The 20,112-nt window shown below is 45.9% G+C and overlaps 1 long non-coding RNA gene across 1 annotated transcript in view; it reads right to left on the minus strand.

The window, feature by feature from the left end:
• LOC109028247 (uncharacterized) overlaps positions 1-20,112 on the minus strand; it is a 46,414-nt gene that overhangs the window by 6,658 nt on the left and 19,644 nt on the right. The window contains exons 4-7 of the long non-coding RNA XR_010130135.1: positions 19,647-19,735; positions 3,789-3,975; positions 1,362-1,489; positions 345-399 (exon numbers count right to left, since the gene is read on the minus strand). This is a non-coding gene — a long non-coding RNA (uncharacterized lncRNA). The remainder of the gene's footprint in view (positions 1-344; positions 400-1,361; positions 1,490-3,788; positions 3,976-19,646; positions 19,736-20,112) is intronic.

Genomic DNA, 20,112 nt, shown 5'->3' on the forward strand with positions numbered 1-20,112 from the left:
AAAAATTAGCTGGGTGTGGTGGTGCACACCTGAAGTCCCAGCTACTGGGGAGGCTGAGGTGGGAGGATCACCTGAGCCCAAGGAGGTCAAGGCTGCAGTGAGCCATGATCACGCCACTGCACTCCAGCCTGGGCAACAGAGTGACACGCTGTCTCAAAGAAAATAAATAAATAAACAAAGAAGACAGTGTGGAAGGGGCCTGAGAAAAGTGTAGGATTTGGAAACGGAAGGAAGAAGAGAAGAGTGTGACCTCTTATTAAGTGCCTTCTGTACCTCCAATGGACCATAGCCTCTACTAAAAAGTACTTGCATGTACTTTGAATGTATTTAGTCCTCATAGTAACCCTCTGAGGGCAGGTCCAAATCCATAATCTCTGCAATTCCAAGTTTCTGAAAGCTCTGAAAAAGTGGAAACACTTTTGTAACTTATTTGTTGGTGAAACCTAATTTATAATAACCTGAGTATCCCACTCAGTGTGAATATTAATACTTTTGCTGTGAAAAACAGTAATGTGTTTGATATTTGCGGGCTGCCCTAGACTCCAGTTGGGTGTTATGTAATATATATACATGTACTTTCTGCCTTTCTAAAATCCAAAACATTCTGAATTGAGACATATCTGGCCCGGAGAGGTTTTTTTGTTTGTTGGTTTGTTTTGTTTTGTTTTTTTGAGACGGAGTCTGGCTTTGTTGCCAGGCTGGAGTGCAGTGGCATGATCTCTGCTCACTGCAACCTCCACCTCCTGGATTCAAGTGATTCTCCTACTTCAGCCTCCCGAGTAGCTGGGACTACAGGCATGTGCCACCAGGCCCAGCTAATTTTTGTATTTTTAGTAGAGACGGGATTTCACCATGTTGGCCAGGATGGTCTCGATCTCTTGACCTCATGATCCACCCACTTCGGCCTCCCAAAGTGCTGGGATTACAGGCATGAGCCACTGCGCCTGGCCTGGCCTAGAGAGTTTTAAGTCAGGGATTGTGGGCTTGTATTATTCCCACTTTTTTTTTTTTTTTTTTTTTTGAGACAGGGTCTCACTCTGTCACCCAGGCTGGAGTGTAGTGGCACAATCACAGTTCATTGCAGGCTTGACCTCCTGGGCTCAGGTGATTCTCCCACCTCAGCCTCCCAAGTAGCTGGGAGTACAGGCATGCTCCACCATACCCAGCTAATTTTTGTATTTTTTTGTATAGATGGTGTTTGCCATGTTACCCAGGCCAGTCTCAAGCTCCTGAGCTCAAGTGATTAGCCTGCCTCGGCCTCCCAAAGTGCCAGGATTACAGGTGTGTGCCACTACACCTGGCCTATTATTCCCACTTTACAAATGAGAAAGCTGAGACTCAGTAAGGAAAGCAACACGTACTGGGCCACTGAGGTGTCAAATTTGATGTCAAAGTTGAAGACTGCAGTCCTGGTTCAGTTTCAAATAAGGGACTGTGATGCCACGAAGCAGAACAAAGACTGAGCCTGGATCACAAAGCAATGGCCTGGCTGGAGAGAAAGTTGCATGGGTCATTTATAGCTCACAGAGGCAAAGGTAACCTACCTAAGAATGGATCCAGAAGGCGAAAGGGACTGCCCTGCCCTCAAGAGATGTCGGTATCTCCAGCGTGCTGGGACTGGGGCTCTAGGTAGGGCAAGATGCCTCGGCACGGTGGCTCTGAGATATGAATCCAGAGATCCACAGCTGTGGATTAGCAAGCTACTCTGTTTCTCTACATGTTGGTTTCACCTTCTACAATATGGAGCTAGTAATCATTTGCTTCCTAGAGCTGACATCAATATTAAATAAAATATGTTTGAAATAATTGAGCATAGTGCCTGGAACGTACTGAGCCTTCAATGAACATTAGCTGTGACTATTATTACCCTCAAAGCTGAGCATGCATACCTCTCGGGGAGTTTCAAGTCTCAGTATAGATGTGGTGAATATTCTTGGATTGCCAATTTTACTTGTTTTCAAGTAATTTAAGTCTTTATCTTTTCCCCCATTAAAACTGGCACAGAATGAATATACTTAAAACTACTGAAACTTAAAAATAGTTGGGCCGGGCATGGTGGCTCATGCCTGTAATCCCAGCTCTTTGGGAGGCCGAGGCGGGTGGATCACAAGGTCAGGAGATCGAGACCATCCTGGCTAACACGGTGAAACCCCGTCTCTACTAAAAATACAAAAAAATTAGCCGGGCGTAGTGGTGGGCGCCTGTAGTCCCAGCTACTCGGGAGGCTGAGGGAGGAGAATGGCATGAACCCGGGAGGCGGAGCTTGCAGTGAGCCAAGATCACGCCACTGCACTCCAGCCTGGGCGACAGAGTGAGACTCCCTTTCAAAAAAATAAAAATAAATAAATAAAATAGTTATGATGGTAAATTTTACGTTTATTTTACTACAATTAAAAACTGGTGAAACCCTGTCTCTACTAAAAATACAAAAACTAGGCTGGGCGCAATGGCTCACACCTGTAATCCCAGCACTTTGGGAGGCCAAGGTGGGTGGATCACGAGGTCAGGAGTTTGAGACCAGCCTGGCCAACATAGTGAAACCCTGTCTCTACTAAATATACAAAAAATTAGCCAGGCGTGGTGGCGGGTGCCTGTAATCCCAGCTATTTGGGAGGCTGAGGCAGGAGAATCACTTGAACCTGGGAGGAGGAGGTGGCAGTGAACCGAGATTGCGCCACTGCACTCCAGCCTGGGCGACAGAGTGAGACCCCATCTTTAAAAAAAGAAAAAAAAACTAAAATTTTAAAGACTGGCACAGATCTATTAGGGAATAGAGTGCAAAAGCACTTGAATAAAAATGAGATTTTAAGGACTTTCTAGCAGTTGGGGTTTGGGGGATATGGACTGATTGCAGGGAAGGTAGAGAGGCAGAGTTTACAAATAAACCCTCTCAGAGGCCTTGTCTGCCCACTTTACTGAACTTGACCCAGGGTTATAGAGTTTGATGAGCTTTGTAAGCATAGGCAAATCAAAGTTCTGCAAATCTTCAGAACACTAATATTCATGAGCACTTTTGTCACATGTTTTAGGTCCTATGCTGGACATCAGGGCAGACACAGGTGTGACAAGCTCCCTGGGTTAACGGTGGGAATATAAATGTATAGAGACAACATTAACAAGCACAGAACTCACTAAGTGCGATGAGGGGTGTTTGGAATTCTGTGAACACTTTGAAGGGCTTTGGGGAAAGAATAACTATCTCTGCAAAGGGAACAAGGAGTTGGGAAAATGTTGTAAAAATAAAACAACCCCTGAGCATGGTTGAGAGTGCTTTCACTAGTCAGTGATTCTCATCAGCAGCACCTGGAGAGCTTGTTTGAACACAGGTGGCTGGTCCCCATGCCCAGTGTTTCTGATTCAGTAGGTTTAAGATGGGGCCCAACGTTGGCATTTCTTTTCTTTCTTTTTTTTTGAGACGGAGTCTCACTCCATCACCCAGGCTGGAGTGCAGTGGCGCGACCTTGGCTCACTGCAACCTCCACCTCCCAGGTTCAAGTGATTCTCCTGCCTCAGCCTCCTGAGTGGCTGGGATTACAGGTGCCCGCCACCACCCAGACTAATTTTTGTAGAGATAGGGTTTCACCATGTTGGCCAGGCTGGTCTCAAACTCCTGATCTCAGGTGATCCGCCTGTCTCAGCCTCCCATAGTGCTGGATTACAGGCGGGAGCCACCGTGCCCAGCCCACATTGGCATTTCTAACAAGCTCCCTGGTGATGCTGCTTCTCTGGCCCAGGGGCTGCACTATGAGAACCACTGAGCTGGATCAAGAGGAGGAGAAAGGACCTACCACGAGGCTGGGGAAAGGATGTGCAGAGACATAGAGGAGTGAGAAGGCAACAGGTGTTCAGAGGGCGATGAGCAAATCCGTGAGGCTCCAGCATGTGGGCTGCCAGGTGCCAGATGATGGAGGGTTCATGTGCCAAGCCCAGGAGTTTGGACTGGATCCTGGAAGTGAAGGATGTCTAAAGGAGGTTCTTGTGGAGGGAAGAATACAAACAGACTGGCAGTCTGCAAGATCACTTTGGAGGACAGGTGGGGTGGGGAGGAGAAAATGGAGGCCAAGAGACTAGTTAGGAGGCTGTCACCACTAGTCTGTCAGATCCCACTAGCCTTGATCTTATGCTACCCAGAGTCCCAGGAGTAGGGAGAAATCAGAAACTCAGACAAGCAGCAGTTCCTGTAAAAGAGCAACCTGGACCACCACTGAGTGGGCAGTAAGTAGTGAGCCCAGGAGCAAATACTTTATGTGCTTCACCTCTTCACATACTCCTCACAGCCTTGGGATCAGGTGTTCACATCAAAGCTCAGAGAAGTTCAGGAACCAGACCAAGGTTAGGATGCAGCCAGATTCAAACCCGGGTGAAACCCATTCTCTCTCCAGCACTCCGCATTTCCCCACAGTCTAGATTCTTTAGGAGCCTGCCCCACTATTTCAGGTGCTTTGAGGCTATGTGTGCTGTAGACATATGTGTTATGAGTACTCAGTGTGTGTGTTGGGTGGGTGTGTGTTCCGGGTATGTGTGTGTCGTGTGTGCATGTCTAGGTGGGTGTGAGTATGCAGTGTCTGTGTTATGTCTGCTGGATACTGCTAGATAGTTGCCTCCCAATCCCCTCCTCTCCCTCTTGTCACTGAAGGTGAAAGAGTCTCTTTGGAAATATTCATGGGGACAGAGAGAGCCAGGAAGGGAGGACTTTCCCACGCATTCAGTTTTTCCCATGATACATCAGGCAGTAAAGAAGAATGTCATCCTGACCATCGGCTTCCCTGACATAACGCTGAATAATTCTCAGACACTCGCAGGCCAGTTGGAGACAGCATAAAGCCAGCCCTGCAAAAATCCCGGGGACAATAGGAATAGTGGTGAGAACTTACTTGTCAGGTAGAGGTTTTTTTTTCATGGACTCAACTCAGGAACCAGCCAAAGGGAGAGATGTGAAATAATGAAAGAGGAAAGGATGGCAGGCCGGGAAGGACTCATTGACTTGGAGTAAGAAAAGCTGAGTTCGGCCAGGTGCAGTGGCGCATGCCTGTAATCCCAGCACTTTGGGAGACCAAGGTAGGCAGATCGTGAGGTCAAGAGATCGAGACCATCACCAACATGGTGAAACCCCATCTCTACTAAAAATACAAAATTTAGCTGGGTGTGGTGGCATGTGCCTGTAGTCCCAGCTACTCGGGAGGCTGAGGCAGGAGAATCGCTTGTACCTGGGAGGCAGAGGTTGCAGTGAGTCAAGATTGCGCCACTGCACTCCAGTCTGGTGACAGAGTGAGACTCCATCTCAAAAAAAAAAAAAAGAGGCCGGGCGCGGTAGCTCACGCCTGTAATCCCAGCTCTTTGGGAGGCCGAGGCAGGAGGATCATGAGGTCAGGAGATCGAGACCATCCTGGCTAACACGGTGAAACCCCGTCTCTACTAAAAATACAAAAAAAAATTAGCCGGGCGCGGTGGCGGGCGCCTGTAGTCCCAGCTACTCGGGAGGCTGAGGCAGGAGAATGGCGTGAACCCAGGAGGTGGAGCTTGCAGTGAGCCGAGATAGCGCCACTGCATTCCAGCCTCTGCGACAGAGCGAGACTCTGCCTCAAAAAAAAAAAAAGAAAAAAAGAAAGAAAAAGAAAGAAAAGCTCAGTTCAGGACTCCCAGCAGCCACTTACTGCTGTGTGACCTTGGACAAATCCCTTCCCCTCTCTGGGCCTCAGTTTTCTCAACCAGTCAAATTCAGTAGATGGATTAGATTAAGCCCCTTTCCAGCTTTGATGTTCTGTGCTTTTTCCTTTTAAATGTACCTGACTGTGACTTTTCCAGGAAAACATCAAACATTTCAAAGGGCAAGCTTCTATGTTTGCCAGACATCTTTTGTCACTCTTTGGCTGGCCTTGTCTACACTTCATGTTCAGGGGATTTTCTGTGATGCATGCGGTCTCTAATTTCTCGAGTTATATTTCCTTGTTTCTATGGGTTGACTGTTGCAGAAACAGGGCACTTTTTTTTTTTTAAACAAATATGCAGTCCCATGCCAACAGGAATATCCTGTTTACAGAAGCCTCCTTTTACAAGGTACCAGCTGTTTGAAAACATTTGTGTATTGCCACATAGAATAATCTCCCCATAAGCAACTATTTTTTTCCTAGTAACATCATTTTCTGCAATGCAATCATATAGTGGGATAGAGCCCCTTAAAAAGCAAATATCCCACGTGCTTATCATGTTAATCTGGTTTCTTCCTCTCCTTCTATATTAGTTTTCTCAGGCTGCTGTGACAAAAGATAGTCATGTGCCACATAATAAGGTTTCGCTCAACAATGATCCCCACATACAATGCCTGTAAGTTTATAATACTGTGTTTTGACTGTCCCTTTTGTATGTTTAGATAGGTTTAAATACACAAATACTTACCGTTGTGTTACAGTTGCGCACATAATTCAGTATGGTAACATGCTGTCCAGGTTTGTAGCCTAGGAGCGCTAGGCTATGCGATATAGCCTAGGTGTATAGTAGGCTCTATCAACTAGGTTTGTGTAAGTGCACTCTATGATGCTTCAATGACAAGATTGCCTAACGATGCATTTCTCAGAAAATATCCCCACTCTTGGCTGGGCACGGTGGCTCATGCCTGTAATCCCAGCACTTTGGGAGGCCGAGGTGGATCGCCTGAGGTCAGGAGTTTGAGACCAGCCTGATCAACATGGTGAAACCCCATCTCTACTAAAAATACAAAACTACCAGAGTGTGGTGGTGCATGCCTGTAATCCTAGCTACTTGGGAAGCTGAGGAAGGAGAATCACTTGAACCCAGGAGGCAGAGGTTGCAGTGAGCCAAGATCTTGCCATTGCACTCCAGCCTGGGCAATGAGAGCAAAACTCCGTCAAAAAAAAAAAAAAAAAAAAAAAGGAAGGAAAGAAAGAAAGAAGAAAGAAAAAGAAAGAGAAAGAAAGAAGAAAGAGAAAGAGAAAGAAAGAAAGAGAGAGAGAGAAAGAAAGAAAGAAAAAATATCCCCACTCTTAAGGGATGCATGACTGTACTGCTACCTGAGTGCCTTAAACAACAGAAATTTATTGTCTGACAACTCTGGAGACTAGAAGTACAAGATCAAGGTGTTGACAGGGTTGGTTCCTTCTGAGGGCTGTAAGGAAGAAGTTGTTCCATGCCTCTCCCCTTGCTCCTGGCAGTTGTCTGGTAACCTTTGCTGTTCCTTGACTTGTAGAAGCATCACCACAATTTCATCTTCACATGGCATTCTCCCTGTGTGCATGCCTGTGTCCAAATCTCCCTTTTGTTTTATTTATTTATTTAATTTTTTTTTAGATGGAGTCTCACTCTGTCACCCAGGCTGGAGTGCAGTGGCCCGATCTTGGCTTACTGCAAGCTCCACCTCCCAGGTTCACGCCATTCTCCTGCCTCAGCCTTCCGAGTAGCTGGGACTACAGGTACCCGCCACCATGCCTGGCTAATTTTTTTTTTTGTATTTTTTAGTAGAGATGGGGTTTCACCATGTTAGCCAGGATGGTCTCAATCTCCTGACCTCGTGATCCGCCCGCCTCGGCCTCCCAAAGTGCTGGGATTACAGGCGTGAGCCACCGCACCCGGCCCCAAATCTCCCTTTTATAAGAACACCAGTCATACTGGATTAGGGGCCACCCTACTCCACTATCACCTCATTTCACTTAACAAATTATACCTGCAACAATGCTGTTTCCAAAGAAGGTCACATTCTCAGGTACTGGGGTTAGGAGTTGGACATATGAAATAGTGACATGTGAATTTGACATATGATTTTTTTTTAAAGTGTGCACTTTTATTCAACTGGTCCAAGTCAGTGTACAGGCAAGCCCTGGCTGCCTCCAACCACTCCCAGGGAGACAGAAGGCTTTCATACATCTCAAGTTGGGGGACAAAAAAGGAGGGGTCACAAAGGCTGATCATTCAAAATAAAACAAAATAAAAAAGTATTAAGGCGAAGATTTAAAAAATTTTGCACTTTGTAATTTTGTTTTGTTTTGAGATGGAATCTCGCTCTTGTCTCCAAGGTTGGAGTGCAGTGGCGCAATCTCAGCTCACTGGAACCTCCACCTCCCGGGTTCAAGTGATTCTTCTGCCTCAGCCTCATGAGCAACTGGGATTATAGGCGCCTGTCACCACGCCTGGCTAATTTTTGCATTTTTAGTAGAGACGGGGGTTTCACCATGTTGGTCAGGCTGATCTCAAACTCCCGACCTCAGGTGATCCACCTGCCTCAGCCTCCCAAAGTCCTGGGATTACAGGCATGAGCCACTGCACCCTGCCTGCACTTCGTAATTTCCATGAAAGCAATGCTATCACCTCCCCTGTGTGGACTCGGGAAAGGACTGAGCCATTCTCCTTAGAGAGGAGTGGGGTGCTTTTGGGAGTGCAAGGGACTTCCTTTGACATATGAATTAGTGGGGGAAGAACACAAAACAGAACACCTTTCCTCATCAACTTTTCTGTGAGGTGTGCAGTACTACCTTGGGGCTCAAGAAAATTGTGAATGTTCAGGTTCAGTGTCAACATAGGACTACCGTGTTCTTCACAGTAACAAAATCCTTTGTAGGAGTTTGCCATGAGCAAGACTCTTCATATATATCCTCTCCTTAGATACAAATACCAGCTTCTGGAGGTGGGTTGCGAGGAGAGAGACAGATTGTCCAAGCTGGAGGATTCCAATAGTCTTGGATTTGAATCCTAAGTCAAACAATATTGGGTGAGGATTTTCTGATGATTATGCAAAAAAAAACTAAAATCCCCCACATTTCTGACTAAGGAGGACAGCTAGTTAGATAGAAAGTGTTCCATTGTTAAACAGCTATCTTCTTCAGCAATCACACAGAAAGGAAAACACCTTAGAGTATATGGTAGCATATGCTTTTGGGGGAAAACAAAAGTATCATATGGCCAGGCACAGTGGTTCACAGGCATTTTGGGAGGCTCATGTGGGAGGATCACTTGAGCCCAGGAATTCAAGACTAGCCTGGGCAACGTAGTGAGATCTCATCTCTACAAAAATTAAAAAAATTAACCAGGTGTGGTTGTGCACGTCTGTAGTCCCAGCTACTCAGGAGGCTGAAGTAGGAGGATTGCTTGAGTCTGGAATGTTGAGGCTGCAGTGAGCCATGCACTGCCCTCCAGCCTGATTGACAAAGCAAGACTGTCTCAAAAAACAAACAAACAAACACAGTATCATATATGCGTTTTTAGAGATAAAAAGGTTACCACTCTCTAAGTGAGTGAAAACATTTAGGAGACACATTGAAGCCAGAAGTGCAATCTTTTGTTTACAAATAATTGTTGAGCACTTAGTATGTTTCAGACGTCTGCTAACTAGCTTTGAATATATACAGATTACCAAAAAAGAAAATAAGCCCACAACACCTTAAATAGTCCCCCCGTGTGACACAAGTATGCAGCCATGAGGAGTGCAACTACAAGGAGAGTAGTTAACCATACCCGACCCAGAGGCTGCTGTGAAATCTATCACTGTTTTTGTACCAGCCACACTTCCCACAGGCTGCTTCTTGGTTTGACTGAGTGTGGCAGGCAACCCACAGCAGCCCTGTTCCTAGAGATGCTGGACTCCTGTGACAGGTGCCACTGGTTCGGGGACTCCCCAACACACCTGCTGAACTTTCTGTAGACTGAATGGCAGCCTAGGATGTCTACCCACGCTTCCTCCCTTATTGCCTTCACTTTGGGACAGAATTGCATCCACCTGCGGTCTGCCTCTTGCGACAACTCTACAGACAACTTATTTCCCTTTCCCACCCCTGGAGCTCCCTCAACCTCCCACTACTCCCTCCTGGTTTTCTCTCACAGGCATTTGTCCTAATGAAATCCCTGTGTGTTTAAACCCATCTTAGCATCTGCTTCTTGGAGGACCTGAACAAGAGGTGACTAAGACTTAGTAGCTTCACAACCGTGAGGAGATATCACCTTGCATCCCTTAGAATAGTGATATCAATAAAAACAACAACAGAAAATATCAACTGTTAGGCCGGGCGCGGTGGCTCACGCCTGTAATCCCAGCACTTTGGGAGGCCCAGGCAGGTGGATCAGGAGGTCAGGCGTTCGAGACCAGCCTGGCCAACATAGTGAAAACCTGTCTCTACTGAAAATACAAAAAATTAGCTGGGCGTGGTGGTGGGCGCCTGTAATCCCAGCTACTTTGGAGGCTGAGGCAGGAGAATCGCTTGAACCTGGGAGGTGGAGGTTGTAGTGAGCCAAGATGGCGCCACTGCACTCTAGCCCGGGCGACAGTGTGAGACTCCGTCTCAAAAAAAAAAAAAAAAAAAAAAAACAGTCGTGGTGACTGTTGCACAACGATGTGAATGTATTTAATGTCACTAAACTGTACATTAAAAATGACTAAAAGGTCAAGTGTGGTACCTCACGCCTGTAATCCGAGCACTTTGGGAGGCCGACACGGGTGGATTACCTGCAGTCAGGAGTTTGAGACCAGCCTGGCAAACGTGGCGAAACCCTATTTCTACTAAAAATACAACAATTAGCTGGGTATGGTGGCACACACCTGTAATCCCAGCTACTTGGGAGACTGAGGCATGAATATCACTTGAACCCGGGAGGCGGAGGTTGCAGTGAGCCAGGATTGTGCCACTGTACTCCAGCCTGGGCTATAGAGACTGTCTCAAAAAATAAAAATAAAAATGACTAAAGCAACTGGGTGCAGTGGCTCTCGCCTGTCATCCCAGCACTTTGGGAGGCGAAGGTGGGTAGATCACCTGAGGTCTGGAGTTCAAGACCAGCCTGGCCAACATGGTGAAACCCCAGTCTCTACCAAAAATACAAAAAAATTAGCCAGGCGTGGTGACACGTGACTGTAGTCCCTTCTACTCAGGAGGATGAGGCACAAGAATCACTTGAGCCCGGGAGGCAGAAGTTGCAAGGAGCCAAGATCATGCCACTACACTCCAGCCTGGGCGACAGAGTGAGATTCTGTCAAAAAAAAAAAAAAAAATGGCTAAAGTGACTCGGGAGGCTGTGGTGGGAGGATCACTTGAGCCCAGGGGGTCAAGAATGCAGTGAACTGTGATGGTGCCACTGCACTCCAGCCTGGGTGATACAGTGAGACGCTGGCTGAAAAAAAAAAAAAAAAAAAAGAAAGAAAAGAAAAGAGAAGAAAAATAAATTAAAACATAAAAATGATTAAATGATAAATTTTTATGTTACATATATTTTACCACAAATAAAAAATGTTTTAAAAACAATAAAATTCTTGACTCTTGCAGAGTGACAAACTTGGAAGTTGGGAACCAGGAGGCAGTTTGGTTTGGGGTGGAGAGCCCTGGGCTTTAGGTCAAGGGACACTGGTTTAAGGGAGTGATACGGTCAGAGCCTCTGTGTAGGCCAAGGAGTCCCTGATGTTGCCTCCAGGCTGCCGGACAGCTCACTGTGTCACCCTCATCAAGTGACTGCTCACATTTCTCTAGAAATAGGGAGCTCCCTCTGCCACCAAGCAGTGCTGACTTGTTAGAAAGTTCCTCTTGAGGAGCTCCAGTGGCACTTGGTTAGGGCATGGTACTTATGCAGAAAGGACCTCTTGATATGGAACCCAAGTTTGCATCGTTGTTCTGACCTTTGGGAACACTCAGGACAACTCTGTTTCCCTTCCCAGCCCTTCTCCATCTGCATGCCAATTGCTCCCTCACTCTACCCTCCTCCCAAAGGAATGCTGTTTACTCCAGGGACAAACAGCCCAAGGCAGGATTCCCAGCACCCCTTCACCCCTCTACCCAGCACCTGTCCATGGATTGAAACATCCATGGATGAATGCCAAATCCTGTTGAAAAGTGCTTGGGGGTACCTGGATGAAAAGGCCAAAGAGGCATAGGGCAGGGTGTTTATTCTTCAAAAGACCTAAGTGGTCCAAAGGCCTGTGTTTGCCAGTTTACCACTTGAAAACCGAAACTAACCTGATCTTTTCACTGTCAAGATAGTCCGTGTTTATACCTCATTTCAAGGAGCTGCATGATTCACCAGACAGCTGATAGTGATCAGAAAACATGTTTAGTATTCGTTTACTACTTTATAAGCTTGTATTTTAGACAACAGAGGGGTCAGAGGCCAGGTACAATGGCCCAGCACTTTGTGTAATCCCAGCACTTTGGGAGGCTGAGGCAGGCAGATCATCTGAGGTCAGGAGTTCGAGACCAACCTGGGCAACATGGCAAAACCCCGTCTCTATTAAAAACACAAAAATTAGCTGGGCGTGGTGGCACATGCCTATAATCCCGGCTACTTGGGAGGCTGAGGCAGGAGAACCACTTAAACCTGGGAGACAGAGGTTGCAGTGAGCAGAGATTGCACCACTGCACTCCAGCCTGGGCAACAGAGCAAGACTCTGTCTCAAAACAAACAAACAAACAAACAAACAAAAAACAGAAAGAGGGACAGAGAAAGGCAATGGCTCTTAGAAGATTTCCCCTAAGAGAGCCATTTTGGTCATTTAAATACATCCTTTGTCCCCCACTATACCAAGAAAGCACTAGATGCCACATGCATACATGGCCAGGCTTTTCTATCTGGGAGTTTTTATTTGCAAAGAGATAAAATATAGACCTAGGCACAGGTCACAGTGGTTTGGCCAAATATCCAGAAGACGGAAAAGGAGAAGATACTTCCTTTCATACTTTCCTTTTAGCCATTTATCTTCAAACTGTGATTATGAGAAGTAGTTAGGGGCTTGGGCTTGTCAAGGAACCCAGGCTCAAATCCTAGCTTTTATATACCGTGGACAGGCTATACAATTGCTCTGTGTCTCAGTTTTCTTGTCGGTAAATTTGGGATAAAAATAGTGACTCCTGGCCGGGCTGGGTGGCTCATGCCTGTAATCCCAGCACTTTGTGAGGCCGAGGTGGGTGGATCATGAGGTCAGGAGTTCAAGACCAGCCTGGCCAAGATGGTGAAACCCCATCTCTACTAAAAAATACAAAAATTAGCTGGGCACAGTGGCGGGGGCCTGTAATCCCAGCTACTCTGGAGGCTGAGGCAGGAGAATCGCTTGAACCCGGAAGGCGGAGTTTGCAGTGAGCCGAGATCACACCATTGCACTCTAGCCTAGGCATCAGAGCAAGACTCTGTCTCAAAAAAAAAAAAAAAAAAAAAAAAAATAGTGACTCCTGTAGAAGGGTATGAGTATGAATAACAGCCAGAAATTACTGGAAATTTTCTGTGGGCTAGGCATCGTGCTAAATCATTTATATACATTGTCTCATTTAATCCTCAAGCCCAGGATGATCTAATCCCAAAGCATATGATCTTAACCACAGTGTGACACCTCATTTTATTAATTGAGGGATGCTTGTTAAAAAAAAAAAAAAAAAAGTAAGCCCAGCCTCAGTACAATAAGTTGTAGCATTTCCCTTCTACATGTGGCATGTGGACTTGAGGTTCAGAGAGGTTAAACAAAGCTCTCTAGAGTCACAATGCCAGGAGATAATAAAGCCGGGGTTTAGCACTGGATCTTTCCTCCCCAAACACAAACAAAGTGTGCAAAGGCACAGAAGAGACTATCAGTCAGGGAGGAGGGGCTTTGAGCCAGACTTTAAAAGAGGAAAGGAGAGGGAAGAGGGGCAGGGAGGCATTCCAGGCAGGAGACTAGAGCATGGTTAAAGTCCTAGAGACATGGAAGTGCAGGGTGAATCAGAGTTCCGGAAATGGCACACAGGGGAGTGGGCTTGGCTAGGGATGTGGGAGCCAGGCGGGAGGGTATCCTAGGCCAGGTCACAGATACCTCTGAATGCCAGGCCAAGATACATCTGAACATTCATAGATCTTACCACCCCGCAATAAACTTCTTGAGATCTATACCCTAGATAAAGCCCTGCTCCTGTGCACCAGGAGATATACGTAAGAATGTTCATAGCAGAATTGTAAATAATGGTTAAAAAAAAAACTACAAATAAGCATAATGTCTACCAACAAATAAATAAGATTTTTTTGGCTGGGTGCGGTGGCTCACGCCTGTAATCCCAATGCTTTGGGAGGCTGAGGTGGGTGGATCACCTGAAGTTAGGAGTTCAAGATCAGCCTGGCTAACATGGAGAAACCGCTCTCCACAAAAATACAAAAATTAGCCAAGCATGATGGTGGGTGCCTGTATTCCCAGCTACTTGAGAGGCTGAAGCAGGAGAATCACTTGAACCCAGGAGGCAGAAGTTGCAGTGAGCCGAGATTGCACCATTGCACTCCAGCCTGAGCGATAGAGGGAGAATCCATCTCAGAAAAAAAAAAAAAAAAAAAGATTTTTTTGTCTATTCACACAGTGGAATACTACACAGAAGTGAACATGAATGAATTAAAGCCACATTCAATAACACGGAAATAATAACTAAAGAAAACAAGCTGCACACAATGAAGCATTATTCAGCCTTAAAGAAAAGGAAATTCTACGATTTGTGACAACGTAGATGACATTATGTTGGAGGACTTTATGCTAAGTGAAATAAGCCAGCTATAGAAAGACAAATGCTGTCCCAGCCACTGGGAGGCTGAGGCAGGAAAATTGCTTGAGCCTGGGAGGCGGAGGCTACAGCGAGTGAAGATTGCGCCATTGCCCTCCAGCCTGGGTGATGGGAGTGAAACCTTGTCAAGAAAGAAAAGAAAGGAAGGAAGGGAGGGAGGGAGGGAGAAAAAAATAGTGCATGATCTCGCTTATACAAGTCATCTAAAATAGTCAAACTCATAGAAGCAGAGAATAGAACAGTGGTTGCCAGGGGCTGGGGGAAGGGGAAATAAAGAATTTTTGCTCAATGGGTATAAACTTTTGGTTATGCCAGATGAATAAATTCTAGAGATCTGTAGTACAACACAGCACGTAAAGTTAACAATATGGTGTTGTGCACTTTATGTTAGGCAGAGAGATTTCACGTTTAAGTGTTCTTACTACACACAGAAAGGGAAAAAAAAGAATACAAGGAAGTATTTGGAAGTGTTGGATATGTTCAGAACCTTAGTTGTGATGGTATCACAGATATAGGCATATGTCCAAACTCACACAGATGTACACATTAAATATGTGCAATTTTTGATATATCGATTATACCTCAATAAAACTTTAAAACATTAGAATATAATGCCTTTTTATAAAGCTCAAAACAAGCTAAAAAGGCCAGGTGCAGTGGCTCACGCCTGTAATCCCAGCACTTTGGGAGGCCAAGGCAGACAGATCACCTGAGGTCGGGAATTCAAGACCAGCCTGGCCAACGTGACAAAACCCCATCTCTACTAAAAATACAAAAATTATCCAGGCCTGGTGGCCCATGCCTGTAGTCCCAACTACCAGGAAGGCTGAGCAGGAGAATCCCTTGAACCTGGGAGGCGGAGGTTGCAGTGAGCCGAGACCACGCCACTGCATTCCAGCCTGGACCACAGACGAGACTCTATCTCCAAAATAAATAAATAAATAAATAATAAATAAAATCATAGATTGTTTTCTTACAAATACACTTGGAGTAAACCCTTTATAAAATAAAGGGAATGCAAACACATGGGGCCATGGGGGGTAGTCTGGGGTGCTCTTCTAGGGATGAGTTAGGAAGGACTCACCCCAGTGGATGCAATAACACTAGGAATGTTCTAATCCTTAACTTGGGTGATGATTTATATGTATTCATCTTTTATTATATAAAAACATATAATTTATATATTTTTTATCTAAAAGCATATATACTTAACTTACATATGTAGTACATGTAACTTTTGTATGCATTATATTTATATTGCCTCCTAATACTAATTTATTTATTTATTTTAATTTTATTTTTTTATTTTTTTAAATTTTAAATAGAGACAGTGTCTTGCCACGTTACTTAGGTTGGTCTCGAACTCCTAGCCTCAAGTGATCCTCCCAACTCATCCTCCCAAAGTGCTTGGATTATACCATGCCCGGCCACAATTTTTTTTTTTTTTTTAGTGTAGAGGAGTCTAGTAGAAATGCTCAAATGAATTAAATGAGTGAGATCTAAATTACAGCCCCTTGTAACTTTTTTCTTTTTGAGATGGGGTCTCACTCTGTTGCCCAGGCTGGAGTGCAGTGGCACGATCTCATTTCACTGCGACCTCCACCCCCTGGATTCAAGCAATTCTCCTGCCTCAGCCTCCCTAGTAGCTGGGATTACAGGTGTGCGCTACCACGCCCAGCTAATGTTTGTATTTTTAGTAGAGACGAGGTTTCACCATATTGGTCAGGGTGGCCTTGAACTCCTGACCTCAAGTGATCTGCCCTCCTCAGCCTCCCAAAGTGCTGGGATTACAGGCATGAGCCACCGTGCTCGGCCCCCTTGTAACTCTTGAGAATACAACAAGGTCACTGGAGCAATTCTATTAGATATGTAATACTGTTTCAATCTTTCATTCATTCAGCACCCATTCTCAGTTCCTCTATGTTCCAGAGATTTGGAGATAAAGAATTGGTCCTTGCTCTAGAGGAGCTCAAAGTGTTGGGACAGGTGTGAAATGTAGGAACCCAGAAATATCAAGTAGAGCAAAGCCATGGAATTAGCTCCTGGCTCCTCTGGGCCTCGGATGGTGGCCCCAGGGATGTGCTGTAGAGGAGGCCACGGTTGGCAGGGGTGGAGCTGGTTTCATCACTGGCAGATGTTGTCTTCTGTGCAGGGCCCCCTGTTGCTCTCTGCCCAGGTGGAGGCACCATCACACTGTTACACTTCCGCCAACCCGCTATCGAGCGACTGTTTGCAGTCTGACTTCTTGACTTCTAGCTAGTGTGCATCCTCCCATACCCTCCCACCCCCAATGCCCTGCACAGGACTTGGCAAGTCAGTGTTTATTGGCTGTGTGAGGCTGTCAGAGTGTCCTGATATTGACCTTATATTTGTCAGCTGCTTTGACCACTATGCAGAGTGTGCTGCTTCACACTGGGCTTTATGCTGGGAATATAAGACACAGCTCCAGTCCTCAAGGAGGGCTCACAATTTAGTCATGCCTCTCAGTGCCAGCCTGTTCCTCTCCTCAAACACTTAGGTCATTTTAAAACCCACTGGAAAGCTAGATGTGGTCACAGGCACCTGTAGTCCCTGCTACATGGGAGGCTGAGGTAAGAGGATGGCTTGAGCCCAGGAGTTCAAGGCTATAGTGAGCTATGACCATGCTTGTGAATAGCCACAGCACTACAGCCTGGGCAATGTAGCAAGATCCCATCTCTTAATTTTAAAAAACCCTCTGAAAAATAAAGACATTATATTTGTCTTGTGAATCATGTATAAGATGATGAATCAAGTATCATTCCTTTTTTTCATCTTAAAACAACCTCTTTCTCATCTGTCTTGCAGTGAGCTCTTCTCCAGAAGTTGGAGTTAAATCTTAGGGTTTCTGCAGCACTGTGTGTTGCTGAGTGCTGGCGCACACCTGTAATCCCAGCTACACCTTGCATGGAGTGACTTATTCACATGTAGGTTCTCCCTGCTGGAATCGATCCTTTTGAGGACAGAGACACATCCTTTATCTCCAATGTTGCCAGAGCCTGGCACAGAGGTGCTGCTCAAGCAGGAGCTGTTGAATGTCTGAAGGAAAGAAATTGTTTCTTGATTTTGATCATACATCTCTCCTCTCAGGCTTTGCCCTTCGAAACCCCAAAGCCCTAATATCCTCCGTGAGCTGCCTGTGTGTGCTGTACCTCGCAGCATCTCAAAAGAGGCCTAAAGCCACATTCTGTAGTCAGGGTGTGTGTATGCATGTGGGTAAAGATGCACAAACACGCACTCCGGTTATTCTGGTTACACAGCATCGCACTGAAAACCCCACAGTATCAGGCTGTTCTCATTTAAGTGCTTAAAAACAACAACCCCTTCCATTCACTCAAAAGTGCTTCATGATTTCCAAAGTGCTTCTACGTCCATTCACTCAGCTCAAAACTCATGGCCACCTTAGGAGGTGAGTAGGGCTCATTCCTTTCATTTTACAAATAGGGAAACCGAAGCTCAGAGAGGGAAACTATTTTGGCCAAACTCAAACAGCTCCAGGTCTTCCAGTCCCAAAGTCAGAGACTTCCTGGCACATAGTGACAGGTTGGTATAGGAAGCAACATGGTGCTTGGTTTCTGTCCAGGGATGAAGTTGCATTGCTCTCATGCCCTGGCTTGTTACTAAGACTGGGGTCAGAAGCTTGTTTCTTAGGCTGAGCTGAATGGGAAATAAAAACTTCACAGTAGAAAAGCAGTGCTCCGGCCGGGCGCGGTGGCTCATGCCTGTAATCCCAGCACTTTGGGAGGCTGAGGTGTGTGAATCACAACTTCAAGAGTTCAAGACTAGCCTGGCCAACATGGTGAAACCCCGTCTCTACTAAAAATACAATAAATTAGCCAGGTGTAGTGGCGGGTGCCTGTAATCCCAGCTACTCAGGAGGCTGAGGCAGGAGAATCACTTGAACCTGGGAGGCGGAGGTTGCAGTAAGCTGAGATCACGCCACTGCACTCCAGCCTAGACGATGGAGCTAGACTCCATCTGAAAAAAAAAAAAAAAAAAAAAGAAAGAAAGCAGTGCTCCATGTCTTGCAAGTTCAACAACTGTAACTCTTCAGAGCCTCCACTCAATATGGCTTTATAGTAGGCAGTCTTATTTCTGAATTAACTTAGCTATGTGCCCTTCCTCCAATGATTCGCAGAGGAGACACCTGACCCAGCCTGGGGTAGGAGTGCTGGGTATTGGTAAGAGAAGCTTCTAGAGGAATGAAAGCCTGAGCTACTCAGCTCAAGGATGAGTGGCCATTAGCCAGGCATGGGGTACAGTGAGTGAGGATACACAGAGGTCAGGCAGGGAGAAGGACATTAACCTAGGGAAAGAGCTTAAGTGAAGATAGACTTCATGTCTATGCATCCACCTTCATGATTTTCACTCCATAAGATTGCCACCTATACGATATTTATGTAATATTCGTATTGGACTATATTTAAAATTTAAATATAATTAAATAAAAAAGACATAGTAGGTCGGGTGTGGTGGCTCACTCCTGTAATCCCGACACTTTGGGAGGCCGAGGTGATGGATCACCTGAGGTCAGGAGTTCAAGACCAGCCTAACCAACATGGAGAAACCCCATCTCTACTAAAGCCAGGTGTGGTGGCGGGCATCTGTAATCCTCAGGAGTCTGAGGCAGGAGAATTGCTTGAACCCAGGAGGCGGAGGTTGCTGTGAGCCGAGATCATGCCACTGCACTCCAACCTGGGCGACAAGAGCAAAACATCGTCTCAAAAAGAAAACAAAAACAAACAAAAAAACCCACATAGCACATCATGGGTTTGCTTGCTGCTTTTTTCTAATATACGTTAAAATAAATACCTAGCTGGGCATGGTAGCTCACTCCTGTAATCCTAGCACTTTGGGAGGCCGAGGCAGGAGGATCACCTGAGGTCAGTAGTTTGAGACCAGTCTGACCAACATGGAGAAACCCCATCTCTACTAAAAATACAAAATTAGCCAGGCGTGGTGGCGGGCACCTGAAATCCCAGCTACTTAGGAGGCTGAGGCAGGAGAACTGCTTGAACCCAGGCGGCAGAGTTTGCAGTGAGCCGAGATTGCACCATTGCACTCCAGCCTGGGTGACAAGAGCGAAACGCCATCTCAAAAATAAATGAATAAATAAATAAATAAATAAATAGATACCTAATTATTCAAGTGAAAAAACAGTCATCCTTTTATTCCCACAAAATCCTCTGGTATATCCAGGTAGAATGAGTACCATATTTGGGAATCTGTAAACAAAGGCACAGCGATGAGTAAGAGTGTGGGGGTGATGGGGCTGTTGAGAAAGCAGCGGGAAAGGGCAAGAGGGTGGGCAGGAGTGGTGGCTCATGCCTGTAATCCCAGCAGTTTGGGAGGCCGAGGCAGGCAGTTCACCTGAGGTCAGGAGTTTGAGACCAGCTTGGCCAGCATGGCGAAACCCCGTCTCTACTGAAAATACAAAAAAAAAATTAGCTGGGCGTGGTAGCAGGTGCCTGTAATCCCAGCTACTAGGGAGGCTGATGTAGGAGAATCACTTGAACTTGGGAGGTGGAGGTTACAATGAGCTGAAATTGTGCCACTGCACTCCAGCCTGGGTGACAGAGCAAGACTCCGTCTCAAAAAAAAA

This window comes from Gorilla gorilla, chromosome 13 (assembly GCF_029281585.2).
Source record: "Gorilla gorilla gorilla isolate KB3781 chromosome 13, NHGRI_mGorGor1-v2.1_pri, whole genome shotgun sequence".
Taxonomy (NCBI): Eukaryota; Metazoa; Chordata; class Mammalia; order Primates; family Hominidae; genus Gorilla; species Gorilla gorilla.